Raw genomic sequence first — 14,384 nt, 5'->3', positions numbered from 1 at the left:
CCATGGGGGATAGCGGCTCCGCAGGAGACAGGGCACAAAAAGTAAAGCTTTACGATCAGGTGGTGTGTACTGGCTCCTCCCCCTATGACCCTCCTCCAGACTCCAGTTAGATTTTTGTGCCCGGCCGAGAAGGGTGCAATCTAGGTGGCTCTCCTAAAGAGCTGCTTAGAAAAGTTTAGCTTAGGTTTTTTATTTTACAGTGAGTCCTGCTGGCAACAGGATCACTGCAACGAGGGACTTAGGGGAGAAGAAGTGAACTCACCTGCGTGCAGGATGGATTGGCTTCTTGGCTACTGGACATCAGCTCCAGAGGGACGATCACAGGTACAGCCTGGATGGTCACCGGAGCCTTGCCGCCGGCCCCCTTGCAGATGCTGAAATAAGAAGAGGTCCAGAATCGGCGGCAGAAGACTCCTCAGTCTTCTAAAGGTAGCGCACAGCACTGCAGCTGTGCGCCATTTTCCTCTCAGCACACTTCACACGGCAGTCACTGAGGGTGCAGGGCGCTGGGAGGGGGGCGCCCTGGGAGGCAAATGAAAACCTATTTTGGCTAAAAATACCTCGCATATAGCCTCCGGAGGCTATATGGAGATATTTAACCCCTGCCAGAATCCGTTAAGAGCGGGAGACGAGGCCGCCGAAAAAGGGGCGGGGCCTATCTCCTCAGCACACAACGCCATTTTCCCTCACAGAAAGGCTGGAGGGAAGGCTCCCAGGCTCTCCCCTGCACTGCACTACAGAAACAGGGTTAAAACAGAGAGGGGGGGCATTAAATTTGGCGTTAGAAATATATAGAAAAGATGCTATAAGGGAAAACACTTATATAAGGTTGTCCCTATATAATTATAGCGTTTTTGGTGTGTGCTGGCAAACTCTCCCTCTGTCTCTCCAAAGGGCTAGTGGGTCCTGTCCTCTATCAGAGCATTACCTGTGTGTGTGCTGTGTGTCGGTACGTGTGTGTCGACATGTATGAGGACGATGTTGGTGAGGAGGCGGAGCAATTGCCTGTAATGGTGATGTCACTCTCTAGGGAGTCGACACCGGAATGGATGGCTTATTTAGGGAATTACGTGATAATGTCAACACGCTGCAAGGTCGGTTGACGACATGAGACGGCCGACAAACAATTAGTACCGGTCCAGACGTCTCAAAAACACCGTCAGGGGTTTTTAAAACGCCCGTTTACTTTAGTCGGTCGACACAGACACAGACAGGGACACTGAATCCAGTGTCGACGGTGAATAAACAAACGTATTCCTTATTAGGGCCACACGTTAAGGGCAATGAAGGAGGTGTTACATATTTCTGATACTACAAGTACCACAAAAGAGGGTATTATGTGGGATGTGAAAAAACTACCGTAGTTTTTCCTGAATCAGATAAATTAAATAAAGTGTGTGATGATGCGTGGGTTCCCCCTGATAGAAAATTATGGGCGGTATACCCTTTCCCGCCAGAAGTTAGGGCGCGTTGGGAAACACCCCTTAGGGTGGATAAGGCGCTCACACGCTTATCAAAACAAGTGGCGGTACCGTCTATAGATAGGGCCGTCCTCAAGGACCAGCTGACAGGAGGCTGGAAAATATCATAAAAAGTATATACACACATACTGGTGTTATACTGCGACCAGCGATCGCCTCAGCCTGGATGTGCAGAGCTGGGGTGGCTTGGTCGGATTCCCTGACTAAAAATATTGATACCCTTGACAGGGACAGTATTTTATTGACTATAGAGCATTTAAAGGATGCATTTCTATATATGCGAGATGCACAGAGGGATATTTGCACTCTGGCATCAAGAGTAAATGCGATGTCCATACAGAAGATGTTTATGGACACGACAGTGGTCAGGTGATGCAGATTCCAAACGGCACAAAGGTGTATTGCCGTATAAAGGAAGAGGAGTTATTTGGGGTCGGTCCATCGGACCTGGTGGCCACGGCAACTGCTGGAAAATCCACCGTTTTTACCCTAAGTCACATCTCTGCAGAAAAAGACACCGTCTTTTCAGCCTCAGTCCTTTCGTCCCTATAAGATCATATCTGCCCAGGGATAGAGGAAAGGGAAGAAGACTGCAGCAGGCAGCCCATTCCCAGGAACAGAAGCGTTCCACCGCTTCTGACAAGTTCTCAGCATGGCGCTGAGACCGTACAGGACCCCTGGATCCTACAAGTAGTATCCCAGGGGTACAGATTGGAATGTCGAGACGTTTCCCCTTCGCAGGCTCCTGAAGTCTGCTTTACCAAGGTCTCCCTCCGACAAGGAGGCAGTATGGGAAAAAATTCACAAGCTGTATTCCCAGCAGGTGATAATTAAATTACCCCTCCTACTACAAGAAAAGGGGTATTATTCCACACTATATTGTGGTACTGAAGCCAGAAGGCTAGGTGAGACTTATTCTAAATCTAAAAATTTTTGAACACTTACAAAGGTTCAAATCAAGATGGAGTCACTCAGAGCAGTGATAACGAACCAGAAGGGGACTATATAGTGTCCCGGGACATCAGGGATGCTTACCTCTATGTCCCAAATTTGCCCTTCTCACTAAGGGTACCTCAGGTTCGTGGTGCAGAACTGTCACTATCAGTTTCAGACGCTGCCGTTTGGATTGTCCGCGGCACCCCGGGTCTTTACCAAGGTAATGGCCGAAATGATGATTCTTCGTCGAAGAAAAGGCGTCTTAATTATCCCTTACTTGGACGATCTCCTGATAAGGGCATAGTCCAGGGAACAGTTGGAGGTCGGAGTAGCACTATCTCGGATACTGCTACAACAGCACGGCTGGATTCTAAATATTCCAAAATCGCAGCTGATCCCGACGACACGTCTGCTGTGCATAGGGATGATTCTGGACACAGTCCAGAAAAAGGTGTTTCTCCCGGAAGAGAAAGCCAGGGAGTTATCCGAGCTAGTCAGGAACCTCCTAAAAACAGTGCATCATTGCACAAGGGTCCTGGTAAAAATGGTGGCTTCCTACGAAGCAATTCCATTCGGCAGATTTCACGCAAGAACTTTTCAGTGGGATCTGCTGGACAAATGGTCCGGATCGCATCTTCAGATGCATCAGCGGATAACCCTATATCCAAGGACAAGGGTGTCTCTCCTGTGGTGGTTATAGAGTGCTCATCTTCTAGAGGGCCGCAGATTCGGCATTCAGGATTGGATGCTGGTGACCACGGAGGCCAGCCCGAGAGGCTGGGGAGCAGTCACACAAGGAAAAAATTTCCAGGGAGTGTGATCAAGTCTGGAGACTTTTCTCCACATAAATATACTGGAGCTAAGGGTAAATTTATAATGCTCTAAGCTTAGCAAGACCTCTGCTTCAAGGTCAGCCGGTATTGATCCAGTGGGAAAAACATCACGGCAGTCGCCCACGTAAACAGACAGGGCGACACAAGAAGCAGGAGGGCAATGGCAAAAACTGCAAGGACTTTTCGCTAGGCGGAAAATCATGTGATAGCACTGTCAGCAGTGTTTCATCCCGGGAATGGAAACTGGGAAGCAGTCTTCCTCAGCAGGCACGACCTCCACCCGGGAGAGTGGAAACTTCATCGGGAAGTTTTTTCCACATGATTGTAAACCGTTGGGAAATACCAAAGGTGGACATGATGGCGTCCCGTCTGAACAAAAAACGGGACAGGTATTGCGCCAGGTCAAGAGACCCTCAGGCAATAGCTGTGGACGTTCTGGTAACACCGTGGGTGTACCAGTCGGTGTATGTGTTCCCTCCTCTGCTTCTCATACCTAAGGTGCTGAGAATTATAAGACGTAGAGGAGTAAGAACTATACTCATGGCTCCGGATTGGCCAAGAAGGACTTGGTACCCGGAACTTCAAGAGATGCTTACAGAGGTCTTATGGCCTCTGCCGCTAAGAAGGGACTTGCTTCAGCAAGTACCATGTCTGTTCCAAGACTTACCGCAGCTGCGTTTGTCGGCATGGCGGTGGAACGCCGGATCCTAAGGGAAAAAGGCATTCCGGAAGAGGTCATTCCTACCCTGGTCAAAACCAGAAAGGAGGTGACCGCACAACATTATCACCACATGTGGCGAAAATATGTTGCGTGGTGTGAGGCCAGGAAGGCCCCACAAAGAAATTTCAACTCGGTCGATTCCTGCATTTCCTGCAAACAGGAGTGTCTATGGGCCTCAAATTGGGGTCCATTAAGGTTCAAATTTCGGCCCTGTCAATTTTCTTCCAGAAAGAATTGGCTTCAGTTCCTGAAGTCCAGAACTTTGTCAAGGGAGTATTGCATATACAACCCTCTTTTGTGCCTCCAGTGGCACTGTGGGATCTCAACGTAGTTCTGGGATTCCTCAAATCACATTGGTTTAAAACCAGTCAAATCTGTGGATTTGAAGCATCTCACATGGAAAGTGACCATGCTCTTGGCCCTGGCCTGGACCAGGCGAGTGTCAAATTGGTGGTTTTTTTTCTCAAAAAAGCCCATATTTGTTTGTCCATTCGGACAGGGCAGAGCTGCGGACTCGTCCCCAGTTCTCTCCCTAAGGTGGTGTCAGTGTTTCACCTGAACCAGCTTATTGTGGTGCCTTGCACCTACTAGGGACTTGGAGGACTCCAAGTTGCTAGATGTTGTCAGGGCCCTGAAAATATAGGTTCCAGGACGGCTGGAGTCAGGAAAACTGACTTGCTGTTATCCTGTATGCACCCAACAAACTGGGTGATCTTGCTTTTAAGCAGACTATTGCTAGTTGGATGTGTAATACAATTCAGCTTGCACATTCTGTGGCAGGCCTGCCACAGCCAAAATATGTAAATGCCCATTCCACAAGGAAGGTGGGCTCATCTTGGGCGGCTGCCCGAGGGGTCTCGGCTTTACAACTTTGCCGAGCGGCTATTTAGTCAGGGGCAAACACGTTTGTAAAATCCTACAAATTTGATACCCTGGCTAAGGAGGACCTGGAGTTCTCTCATTCGGTGCTGCAGAGTCATCCGCACTCTCCCGCCCGTTTGGGAGCTTTGGTATAATCCCCATGGTCCTTTCAGGAACCCCAGCATCCACTAGGACGATAGAGAAAATAAGAATTTACTTACCGATAATTCTATTTCTCGGAGTCCGTAGTGGATGCTGGGCGCCCATCCCAAGTGCGGATTATCTGCAATACTTGTACATAGTTACAAAAATCGGGTTATTATTGTTGTGAGCCATCTTTTCAGAGGCTCTGCTGTTATCATACTGTTAACTGGGTTCAGATCACAAGTTGTACGGTGTGATTGGTGTGGCTGGTATGAGTCTTACCCGGGATTCAAAATTCCTCCCTTATTGTGTACGCTCGTCCGGGCACAGTACCTAACTGGAGTCTGGAGGAGGGTCATAGGGGGAGGAGCCAGTACACACCACCTGATCGTAAAGCTTTACTTTTTGTGCCCTGTCTCCTGCGGAGCCGCTATCCCCCATGGTCCTTTCAGGAACCCCAGCATCCACTACGGACTCCGAGAAATAGAATTATCGGTAAGTAAATTCTTATTTTCTCCACAGCATGGAGCTGGCTCCCCGAACTCTACCCTGCTGAAGACAGGGCAAAACAGGGGGGGGGGGGGGGTGCACTTATTAGCAGCAGTGAGTGTATATAATGTGATTATATATATATAATTATATAAAGCGCCGTTTTATCTGGGAATTCTATTTCCGGTGTCAGTGGCGCTGGGTGTGTGCTGGCATACACTCTCTCTGTCTCTCCAAAGGGCCTCATTGGGGATCTGTCTCCATATAAATATCCCTGTGTGTGTGGGGTTGTGTCGGTACGTGTGTGTCGGCATGTCTGAAGCAGAAGGCTCATCTAAGGAGGAGGTGGAGCAGATGATTGTGGTGTCTGTCGGCAACGCCGACACCTGATTGGTTGGACATGTGGAATGTTTTAAATGCAAATGTAAATTTATTATATAAGAGATTGGACAAAGCAGAGTCCAAGGATTTGACTGTGTCACAGGGCCCTTCAGGGTCTCAAAAACGTCCCCTGTCCCAAATAGTAGACACTGATACTGACACGGATTCTGAATCCAGTGTCGACTATGATGATGCAAGGTTACACCCAAGGGTGGCAAAAAGTATTCATTATTTGATTATTGCAATAAAAGATGTTTTGCATATCGCAGATGACTCCTCTGTCCCTGACACGAGGGTACACAGGTTTAAGGTAAAGAAACCTGAGGTAAAGTTTCCCACATCTTATGAGCTGAACGCATTATTTGAAGAAGCTTGGGAAACTCCAGACAAAAAACTGCAGATTCCCAAAAGAATTATTATGGCGAATCCTTTCCCCTCAAAGGACAGGTTCCAGTGGGAATCATCACCCACGGTCGACAAGGCCTTAACACGCTTGTCCAAAAAGGTGGCCCTACCGTCCCCGGACACGGCGACACTAAAAGGTCCTGCGGATTGCAGGCATGAAACTACCTTAAAATCAATTTATACACATACGGGGGCTTTGCTCAGACCGGCAATAGCATCGGCTTGGGTTGTAGCGCGGTAGCAGCTTGGACAGATACCTTGTCAGCTGATATTGATACCCTAGATAGGGATACCATTTTATTGACCTTAGGTCACATCAAAGACGCAGTTTTATATATGCTGTGGACCCGCCAATGGACGGGTGATGCCGACTGAAAGAGGCATATGGAAATTTCTCTAACGTCCTAAGTGGATGCTGGGGACTCCGTAAGGACCATGGGGAACAGCGGCTCCGCAGGAGACCGGGCACATCCAAAGAAAGCTTTAGGACTAACTGGTGTGCACTGGCTCCTCCCCCCATGACCCCCCTCCAAGCCTTAGTTAGATTTCTGTGCCCGACGAGAAGGGTGCACACTAGGGGCTCTCCTGAGCTTCTTAGTGAAAGTTTTAGTTTAGGTTTGTTATTTTCAGTGAGACCTGCTGGCAACAGGCTCACTGCATCGAGGGACTAAGGGGAGAAGAAGCGAACTCACCTGCGTGCAGAGTGGATTGGGCTTCTTGGCTACTGGACATTAGCTCCAGAGGGACGATCACAGGTTCAGCCTGGATGGGTCCCGGAGCCGCGCCGCCGGCCCCCTTACAGAGCCAGAAGAGCGAAGAGGTCCGGAAAAATCGGCGGGAGAAGACGTTCCTGTCTTCAATAAGGTAGCGCACAGCACTGCAGCTGTGCGCCATTGCTCTCAGCACACTTCATACTTTGGTCACTGAGGGTGCAGGGCGCTGGGGGGGGCGCCCTGAGACGCAATAAAACACGATAAAAATACCTTACATGGCAAAAAATGCATCACATATAGCTCCTGGGCTATATGGATGCATTTAACCCCTGCCAGAATATACAGAAAAACGGGTGATAGGCTCCGCCCCCTTTTCGGCGGCCTTATCTCCTCAGCACACTGGCGCCATTTTCCCTCACAGCTCAGTTGGAGGGAAGCTCCCTGGCTCTTCCCTGCACTACAGAAAGGGTTAAAAAAAGAGAGGGGGGCACTAATTAGGCGCAGTATTAAAACATACAGCAGCTATAAGGGGAAAAACACTTATATAAGGTTATCCCTGTATATATATATATAGCGCTCTGGTGTGTGCTGGCATACTCTCCCTCTGTCTCCCCAAAGGGCTAGTGGGGTCCTGTCCTCTATCAGAGCATTCCCTGTGTGTGTGCTGTGTGTCGGTACGTTTGTGTCGACATGTATGAGGAGAAAAATGATGTGGAGACGGAGCAGAGTGTCTGTAACAGTGATGTCACCACCTAGGGGGTCGACACCTGAGTGGATGTACTGTTGAAAATTACGTGACAGTGTCAGCTCTGTATAAAAAAAACAGTGGTTGACATGAGACAGCCGGCTACTCAGCTTGTGCCTGTCCAGACGTCTCATAGGCCGTCAGGGGCTCTAAAGCGCCCGTTACCTCAGATGGCAGATACAGACGCCGACACGGATACTGACTCCTGTGTCGACGGTGAAGAGACAACCGTGATTTCCAGTAGGGCCACACGTTACATGATTGAGACAATGGAAAATGTTTTATACATTTCTGATAATACGAGTACCACCAAAAAGGGGTATTATGTTCGGTGAGGGAAAAACTACCTGTAGTTTTCCTGAATCTGAAAAATAAAATGAGGTGTGTGATGATACGTGGGTTTCCCCCCGATAACAATTGATAATTTCTTAAAAAGTATTGGCTGTATACCCTTTCCCACCAGAGGTTAGGGTGCGTTGGGAAACACCCCCTAGGGGGGATAAGGTGCTCACATGCTTGTAAGAACAAGGGCTCTACCTTCTCATGAGATGGCCGCCCTTAAGGATCCTGCTAATAGAAAGCAGGAGGGTATTCAAAAATGTATTCACACACATACTGGTGTTATACTGCGACCAGCAATCGCCTCAGCCTGGAGGTGCAGTGCTGGGTTGGCATGGTCGGATTCCCTGACTGGAAATATTGATATCCTAGATAAGGATAGTATATTATTGCCTATAGAGCATTTAAAAGATGCATTTCTATATATGCATGATGCACAGCGGAATATTTGCCGACTGGCATCAAGTATAAGTGCGTTGTCCAATTCTACCAGTAAAATGGTCAGGTGATGCGGATTCCAAACGGCATTTGCAAGTATTGCCTTTAAAAGGGGACATTTGGGGTCGGTCTTTTAGACCTGGTGGCCACGGCAACAACTGGGAAATCCACGTTTGTACCCCAGGTCGCCTCTCAAAATAAGACGCCGTATTATCAGGCGCAGTCCTTTGTTGGCAAGCGGACAAAAGGTTCCTCTTTTCAGCTCGTGACAGAGGGAGAGGAAAAAGGTTGAAGAGATTACCCAGTTCCCAGGAACAGAAATCCTTTCCCGCCTCTGCAAAAGCACTCAGTATGACGCTAGGGCCTTGCAAACTCAGGCACGGTGGGGGCCCGTTCTCATTGAATTTCAGTGCGCAGTGGGCTCACTCGCAAGTAGACCCCTGGATCCTTCAGGTAATATCTCAAGGGTACATATTGAAATTCGAGACGTCTCCCCCTCGCCGTTTCCAAAAGTCGGCTTTACCGACGTCTCCCTCTGACAGGGAGGCAGTTTTGGAAGCCATTCACCCAGCAGGTGATAATCAAGGTACCCCTCCTGCAACAGGGAACGGGGTATTATTCCACACTATTGTGGTACCGAAGCCAGACGGCCCGGTGAAACCGATTCTAAATCTAAAATCTAAAATCTTTGAACACTTACATACAGAGGTTCAAATTCAAGATTGAGTCACTCAGAGCAGTGATTGCGTACCTGGAAGAAGGGGACTACATGATGTCTTGGGACATCAAGGATGCTTACCTTCATGTCAAAGTTTACCCTTCTCACCAAGGGTACCTCAGGTTATGGTACAGAACTGTCACTATCAGTTCAGACGCTGCCGTAGGGATGGTCCACGGCACCCCGGGTCTTTACCAAGGTAATGGCCGAAATGATATCCCTTCGAAGGAAGGGAATTTTAGTTATCCCTTACTTGGACGATTCCCTGATAAGGGTAAGATCCAGGGAACAGTTGGAAGTCGGTGTAGCACTATCTCAGGTAGTGTTGCGGCAGCACGATTGGATTCTCAATATTCCAAAATCGCAGCTGGTTCCGACGACTTGTCTTCTGTTTCCTAGGGATGTTCCTGGACACAGTCCAGAAAAAAGGTGTTTCTCCCGGAAGAGAAAACCAGGGAGTTATCCGAGCTAGTCGGGAACCTCCTAAAACCGAACCAAGTCTCAGTGCATCAATGCACAAGGGTTCTGGGTAAAAATGGTGGCTTCCTACGAAGCAATCCCATTCGTTAGATTCCACGCAAGAACTTTCCAGTGGAACCTACTGGACAAATGGTCCGGGTCGCATTTTCAGATGCATCAGCGGATAACCCTGTCACCAAGGACAAGGGTATCCATCATGTGGTGGTTGCAGAGTGCTCATCTTCTAGAGGGCCGCAGATTCGGCATTCAGGACTGGGTCCTGGTGACCACGGATGCCAGCCTGCGAGGCTGGGGAGCAGTCACACAGGGAAGGAATATCCAGGGCTTAGGGTCAAGCCTGGATACATCACTTCACATAAATATCCTGAAGCTAAGGGCCATTTACAATGCTCTAAGCTTAGCAAGACCTCTGCTTCAAGGTCAGCCGGTGTTGATCCAGTCGGACAACATCATGGCAGTCACCCACGTAAACAGACAGGGTGGCACAAGAAGCAGGAGGGCAATGGCAGAAGCTGCAGGGATTCTTCGCTGGGCGGAAAATCATGTGATAGCACTGTCAACAGTATTCATTCCGGGAGTGGACAACTGGGAAGCAGACTTCCTCAGCATGAACTCCACCCGGGAGAGTGGGGACTTCACCCAGAAGTCGTCCACATGATTAAAAAACTCGACAGGTATTGCGCCAGGTCAAGAGACCCTCAGGCAATAGTTGTAGACGCTCTGGTAACACCGTGGGTGTACCAGTCAGTGTATGTGTTCCCTCCTCTGCCTCTCATACCCAAGGTACTGAGATTGATAAAATGGAGAGGAGAAAGCACTATATTCGTGGCTCCGGATTGGCCAAGAAGGACTTGGTAACCGGAACTTCAAGAGATGCTCACGGAGGATCCGTGGCCTCTACCTCTAAGAAGGGACCTGCTCCAGCAAGGACCCTGTCTGTTCCAAGACTTACCGCGGCTGCGTTTGACGGCATGGCGGTTGAACGCCGGATCCTGAAGGAAAAAAGGCTTTCCGGATGAAGTCATCCCTATCCTGATCAAAGCCAGGAAGGATGTAACCGCAAAAACATTATCACCGCAATTGGCGAAAATATGTTGCGTGGTGCGAGGCCAGTAAGGCCCGACGGAGGAAATTCAACTGGGTCGATTCCTACATTTCCTGCACACAGGAGTGTCTATGGGCCTGAAATTGGGGTCCATTAAGGTTCAAATTTGCGGCCCTGTCAATTTTCTTCCAAAAAGAACTAGCTTCAGTCCCTGAAGTTCAGACGTTTGTAAAAGGGGTACTGCATATACAGCCTCCTTTTGTGCCTCCAGTGGCACTTTGGGATCTCAATGTAGTTTTGGGTTCCAAAAGTCACATTGGTTTGAACCACTTAAATCTGTGGAGTTAAAATATCTCACATGGAAAGTGGTCATGCTGTTGGCCCTGGCCTGGGCCAGGCGCGTGTCAGAATTGGCGGCTTTATCCTGAAAAAGCCCTTATCTGATTTTCCATTCGGACAGGGCGGAATTGAGGACTCGTCCTCAGTTTCTCCCCAAGGTGGTTTCAGCGTCTCACCTGAACCAACCTATTGGTGGTGCCTGCGGCTACTAGGGACTTGGAGGCCTCCAAGTTGCTAGACGTTGTCAGTGCCCTGAAAATATATGTTTCCAGGACGGCTGGAGTCAGGAAATCTGACTCGCTGTTTATCCTGTGTGCACCCAACAAGCTGGGTGCTCCTGCTTCTAAGCAGACTATTGCTCGTTGGATTTGTAGTACAATTCAGCTTGCACATTCTGTGGCAGGCCTGCCACAACCAAAAATCTGTAAATGCCCACTCCACAAGGAAGGTGGGCTCATCTTGGGCGGCTGCCCGAGGGGTCTCGGCTTTACAACTTTGCCGAGCAGCTACTTGGTCAGGAGCAAATACGTTTGTAAAATTCTACAAAATTAATATCCTGGCTGAGGAGGACCTGGAGTTCTCTCATTTGGTGCTGCAGAGTCATCCGCACTCTCCCGCCCGTTTGGGAGCTTTGGTATAATCCCCATGGTCCTTACGGAGTCCCCAGCATCCACTTAGGACGTTAGAGAAAATAAGAATTTACTTACCGATAATTCTATTTCTCATAGTCCGTAGTGGATGCTGGGCGCCCATCCCAAGTGCGGATTGTCTGCAATACTTGTACATAGTTATTGTTACAAAAATCGGGTTATTATTGTTGTGAGCCATCTTTCAGAGGCTCCTCTGTTATCATACTGTTAACTGGGTTCAGATCACAGGTTATACGGTGTGATTGGTGTGGCTGGTATGAGTCTTACCCGGGATTCAAAATCCTTCCTTATTGTGTACGCTCGTCCGGGCACAGTATCCTGGCTGAGGCTTGGAGGGGGGTCATGGGGGGAGGAGCCAGTGCACACCAGTTAGTCCTAAAGCTTTCTTTGGATGTGCCCGGTCTCCTGCGGAGCCGCTGTTCCCCATGGTCCTTACGGAGTCCCCAGCCTCGTTAAAGCTTATATGCGAAATGCGCATTGGTTAGCACGCCATCCACCTTCTGGGTGCCGTGTTTTTTAAAAGATCACACTGTCTCCATACACTAAATTGAAATGTGCAATTATTGATGTAAATCTGATATCCGGGGCACCGGACAAATGTACCTTAGGACGTTACCAGATATTAAATAAGTGTTGTCTCCCTCTCACCAAGGATTTAGTAAGGCTTATCTGGCTATAGCTGAGAGATTAAGCATAATATTATGCACAATTGCTTATTACGGCAATGAACAATAGGACACGCAGCTAATTGACAGCTAATCTTCGTTTTCATTCAGTCAGTAGAAAAGGGTTAATTCACAGAAACAGATATCCTCATTTCTATGTATAGTGCAGACTGTGTGTTATGTTATACGGCAGTTGCAGGAGAATGTAACCAGCAGCACAAGCTTTGGATACATTGTAAATCAGCCAGGCTATGATAGCACTGGGACGGCTGAATTTTGAAACATTTGTTGCGGATCACTGAATACATGGGTCTACTGTCTGCATAACACCTTAGTGATACTTTCTATTGCAGTAAGACCATTCCAGTTTGATTCAATCAGCCGTAGATGACACACTGTTTTAAGTGATATAGATCAAACACTGGGAGTGTATACCATTTATACCTTCTGACTTAGCAATATTATTGGCTTGTTTGTGCTGCCTCTTATCTATTACATACAGGAGCAGGGAGATTGAGGACAATTTACTAACTCCCAGTACTGTGGAAGGCTATTCTCCAATAAGATTAACCCCCTAACTGACGTGTGTGAATGCATGTCATATGAGAATATCCATCTAAGTGATTTTGTTCTGCACAAGTTAAGTGTTTAGATCACATTGCTGCAGTGTCCTAGTTGTCCACACAAACCTTACATGGTGAGAATATGTCCTGTTGGGAATATACTTAGAATTTTTTGAACAGTTGGGACCACATAAATAAAACCGCTATTTATTGAGATAGGGTCACTCTAACAATCCCTCATTATTAGCAGTAATCACAAGTGTTTTAGAATGGTATCCACTTAAGGTATTTATACATGAATTACTGATTTTGATCACTTTATTCTGTGATTAATAGTGGAATCCTCAATTTAATTATCCCAACAGCAAGCCATAATATCCCAAGGAGGGGAGCGCACAATTTATGTATACAATCCTATAGGTCAATATTGACAATAAGCACAATGATATAGTTGTATGATTATTACAAGAAAGAATTATCTAGCTGACTGATTATATTAGAGACTAGTGTGTGTTCTGATTATATTTTTTCTTTTTTCTTCTGCACTATTCACTATTTCACATATTCTTTTTGAATACTTCGCCAGCTATCCACTATTAGTATTTTAAACCGATTACAATAAAAGTTATGTTTTATAGGAAGTTGTCCTATACCTAGATTCAGATTTGTCATTACAGTAAGTTACAGATGAGTGCCCCAATGTGGAATACTTTTTCTTTTTGTGTTTTATTATGATGAATTTATTCCAGGGAGCACCCCCAAATTAATGGTTAATACCAAGAATTTTCTCTGAGAATTGTCTTCAAATATAAACAATGGGAAGTAACTGACTGACATGAATATATGACCTATATGATCTGTGCGGATTTTTCTCTTGTTTCAACTCCAGAAAAGGGTCAGAGACCTGTTAAAACAAAAAAGAGTGTCAGTCCATCAATGCACTCGAGTACTGGAGAAAATGGTGGCGACCTATGAGGCCATCCCCTTCGGCAGGTTTCAGGCGAGGGCTTTTCAGTGGGACCTTCGGGACAAGTGGTCCGGGTCTCAACTTCCAGTACATCAGAAGATAACCCTGTCCCCCAGGGCCAGGGTGTCTCTCCTGTGGTGGCTGCAGAGTGCTCATCTTCTAGAAGGTCGCAGGTTCGGCATTCAGGACTGGGTCCTGGTGACCACGGACGTGAGCCTCCGAGGATGGGGAGCAGTCACACAAGGAAGGAATTTTCAGGTACGGTGGTCAAGCCAGGAGGCTTGCCTACACATCTACATACTGGAATTGAGGCCCGTTTACAATGGCCTACGACAAGCGGAGAATCTTCTTCGCGACCTACCGGTTCTGATTCAATCAGACAACGTCACAGCTGTGGCTCATGTGAACCGCCAAGGCGGTACAAAGAGCAGAGTGGCAATGGCGGAAGCCACCAGGATTCTGCGGTGGGCA

The 14,384-nt window shown here is 47.7% G+C and overlaps 1 protein-coding gene across 4 annotated transcripts in view; it reads left to right on the top strand.

Annotated features, from left to right (window-relative positions):
- Positions 1 to 14,384, top strand: part of NCAPG2 (non-SMC condensin II complex subunit G2) — a 205,291-nt gene that overhangs the window by 28,127 nt on the left and 162,780 nt on the right. The window lies entirely within an intron of this gene.

The sequence above is a fragment of the Pseudophryne corroboree genome, chromosome 5 (genome assembly GCF_028390025.1).
Source record: "Pseudophryne corroboree isolate aPseCor3 chromosome 5, aPseCor3.hap2, whole genome shotgun sequence".
In the NCBI taxonomy this organism is placed as follows: domain Eukaryota; kingdom Metazoa; phylum Chordata; class Amphibia; order Anura; family Myobatrachidae; genus Pseudophryne; species Pseudophryne corroboree.
This window is presented reverse-complemented; position numbering and strand designations above follow the sequence as displayed.